The sequence below is a fragment of the Lactuca virosa genome, chromosome 2 (genome assembly GCF_052849685.1).
Source record: "Lactuca virosa cultivar CGN04683 chromosome 2, Lactuca_virosa_CGN04683_v6, whole genome shotgun sequence".
Lineage (NCBI taxonomy): Eukaryota > Viridiplantae > Streptophyta > Magnoliopsida > Asterales > Asteraceae > Lactuca > Lactuca virosa.
The window spans coordinates 30,349,018-30,353,069 of record NC_136427.1 but is presented as its reverse complement, the minus strand read 5'-3'; positions in this window follow the sequence as shown (position 1 = coordinate 30,353,069).

The window sequence follows — 4,052 nt, the reverse complement described above, 5'->3', positions numbered from 1 at the left end:
CAATTTAATGTTCACTAAATCATTAGGTAAACAAGTTCATGCAGTTAATGGTCACTAAGCTATTAAGAACATGGAATCAAGCAACTACGGAAACAACCATAAGCATGCTAGGTAATTATAAATCAAACACAAGCAATTTACCAACTAAATAAATACATACAAAATTAAGCTATTCATTAGTTAGAAGCTTCATCTAGCTAAACAAGAGTAGCTAGATTCAGCTGGTCATAATAGCAACTAACACACTAACACAAATCAAAGTATAAGGAAACATGTTCATAAGTATCAAATAAGTGAACTAAATTATGGACCTTCACTCTTTTGGTGTTGAAAACCTTTTTCCAAGACCTTTCTTCTGCTAAAAATCACCTTCTGGAAACCTTTCAATCAGCCAAAAGTCTTTCAAATCGTAATGGACAAGGGAATTTATAGTATTCTGATTTCCCGAGTTCACGTCGTGAACCATAAGGATTCACGTCGTGAATATTAGATAACCGTGTTCGGCAAGGACTCTTCCACCCGTATGCATATCTTCTAGAATTCTCGACTCACGTCGTGAACCATAAATTGTTCACGTCGTGAGTACGTCTTTTGGGTGATTTTCTGTTCTTCTTTCCTTCAATCCTCCAAAGTTCCATATTCTGTCAATTTCAGTCCCTATCTTCGAAGATGCTTCTGTTTAGCTGCAAAATAACAAATTAAACTTATAAGTACCATTATTCTATGCAAATGACCAAAATATTAATAGAAATGTAATTAAATATTGCCTAAACATATGTATAAATATGGCAATATCAGTGACCTTGAAGGGTTTCTTTTGGAAAATCTCCCTCTTGGCGCGTTTTGCCATCTTTGTGCATAGTAGGGAACATATGCACGATTTGGACAATTTCTGGCAATGTGTCCAGGCGTTGCACAGTGGAAACAAGTTTGTTTTTTCACGTGGAAGTCGTTTCTGCCTGACCCTAGAAGTACGCCTTTGCCTTGTTTCTGATTGTTCCCACAAGCACATTTACAGCAAGCACTCTGTTTCACTTGTTTTGGTGGCCTGTATTTACTAACCGCATGTTGATTAGAAGTGACTGAGTTAGAAGCAACAGATTCAGAGTTCAAGGATACATTGGTTTGACAATCAACATAATCAACATAACTAGAAATAATTATGTTCTCCTTGTTCTCATCTTCCACAACTCTACCTGCACAGGAAGTAGAAACATTAGAATCATTCATCTCAACACACTTAGTTTGGCCTGATTGTTCAGTCTTAACTGAAGCTGATACAGAGGGTTGGCCATACTGAGCAGGTATCTCTTCTTCATTGGTTTCAAGGGGCGGGGTATAGTTGTCATTAAAAGGAGGTGGAGCACTATGATACCCTAGACCCTTGGTTTGATTATCTTTACATTTTAATTGTTTTTCAATCATGGATGCAACTACCTCACTTGACACGTCAAATTTTCTAAAGTTAAATTCAACATTTTCAAACTTATTTTTCAAAGTGTCAAGCTTGGCAGTTAATTTGGCGATTTCCTTTTTAGCATAGTTATAATTTTCACATTTATTGCTATATTCTTCTTGAAGTTTTTTGAAGTCCTTCGTTTTGGCTTCTAGTTGTTCTTTTAAGGGTTTTTGGGCCTTCCTAAGTGTATATCCTTCATATTTAAGGTCCTCAATTTCCCTTTTTAGTAAGTTATGTTGATCACGATAAAGTTTGATTTTTGCTTCACAAGATTGAGAACATGAAGTTTCATTACCCTTGGTGATTGAAGAACTCATTGTTTACCAAAAATGCCCTTTGGCTATTAGCCTCAAAAGTCAACCTTACAAGTCAAATTTAAAAAAAAATCAAACTTAAAGGTCAAACTTAATAGTCAAACCGAAAAGCTAAACGTGAAAACTTGAAAGGTGAAACAAGAAAGTCAAAGTTTAAAGTCAAAGGTCAAACTTGAAAGTCAAAGTCAAATTTTAAGGTCAAAAGTCAAACTAGGAAGTCAAAAATCAAAAGTCAAAGCTTTGGCTTGAAAACGAAACTTCAAAATTCAAAAAATTGATTTTTGGGCCAAAAAAAGTCAAAAATCCGAAACTTGGACCGGGAGGACTCGTTGCTGACCGAGAACGAACCGCTGACCGAAAATGGACTGCTGACTGCAAACTCCTGCTGATCGAACACGTGAGAGATCTCGCACCAAAAACCCTCGCACCCGAAAACTGATTTCGGTCTCCGGACGCTCCACCGAAAACGCTTCGGACACGCTCCACCGAGAATCGCTTTCGCCCGTAAACGAGCTTCTGACCGAAAACTCCTCGGAAAAGCTTACCCCGAGTGCGAAAATGGCTGTTGGATTTTGCTGATTACGACCAAAAAACACGAGTTTTTCACTTTTTAGCTCCAAAACTTGATCAAAAACTCTTTTTAATGAAGAACACGAAGAACAAACCCCCAATATATTGTCCAAAACTAATCAAAAACGCAAAATCCTTCAAGAAAAAAATCCAAAAAACGCTCAAGATCTTGCCAACATGATTGATACAATCCAAGCTCTGATACCAACTGTAAGTCCCGAAATTCGCTTGACGTATTAATCCTATCCACTTGATGGTGCGGAATCCCAATCAAGTGGATAATGCATGATAGAATGGAGAAGAAGAAGAAGAAGAAGAAGAAGAAGAAGAAGAAGAAGAACTAGATGAATCTTCAATGTATTAATGATATGAATGATGTTCCAATACACATAAGATTAACACACACAAGTTCTCTCTTACTTTCTCTCTCTAGAGCTCCCTACTCCACTAATGGCTTCCCTTTTTACAATATGGCCACCCGTTTTACACTCCTCACCCTTACATCTATATATAGGTATGGATAAAACCCAAAGCCCAAACCCAATACCCAGACCGAAATCACAAGTGATTTCGATCCAAGCTACAATTAAGCCCAAGATAGTTTTCAGCCCAAGACCAAAAACAATAAATGCTTTGAAAAGCAAAGTGTAATCCATATTTTTGACCCAACAATAATATAACCAACATTAACAATACATTTAATAATACATATGAAGTATTAAAAAAAACATAAACACACACACACACTCACACACACACACACACACATATATATATATATATATATATATATATATATATATATATATATATAACATGTGAAAATCATATTATTTTAATTTTTTTTTAAGTAAATCTTTTTTGGTGTAGGAAAAATATAGTATGAGGTATTCTATGCAGTAGACTAAAGCAACATAACCAAAAATTGTGGTTTATATTATCTTCAAACAATATAAACAAAATTTGTAGATTCCGCTTATATAAATTAGTATATTTTCATTTCTCATTCAATGTGAATACATGAACCATAATATAGAGATTTGACTATTCTTAAATTTTATATTCTCGTTTATCATTAAAAAAATCTCTTCATTTGTATTCATTAATTATTTTAAAGTTAAAATCATAAGTACACATAAATAATCATATATATACTCATAAGTTACAAACCTTTTGAGTTGTAGTGACTAATTACTTACGGGTTAAAAAAACTTTTGAGTAGTAGTAAGGTTTCAAATGAATATGTTGCATTAAAATTTATATTTCTTATAACAGATATATAGATTGGACACATCGTTATGTTGCCATAGTTTGTTAACTCATATATATATATATATATATATATATATATATATATATATATATATATATATATATATATAGTGTAACATTCCAAAAATCGAGACCATTTTTTTTTCGTTTTCAGTTATATTACTTGTAAAATTGTTTAAGAAAAACATTACTGATATCATATGAATTCATAAACCATAGTTACATGTCTCAAAACCATATCATTAAATAGCCATAATGTCAAAGTACAATCCCAGAAATCTCAAATGCGGAATTATGTGTGTGTGCGATGCGCTGCTCCCTCGTCGACTCCTTCCCCTTAGACGAAGAGGTACCTGAAACAAAAACTAAAAACTGTAAGCACGAAGCTTAGTGAGTTCCCCCATCATACCACATACCACATAATAGTGCCTATTCCT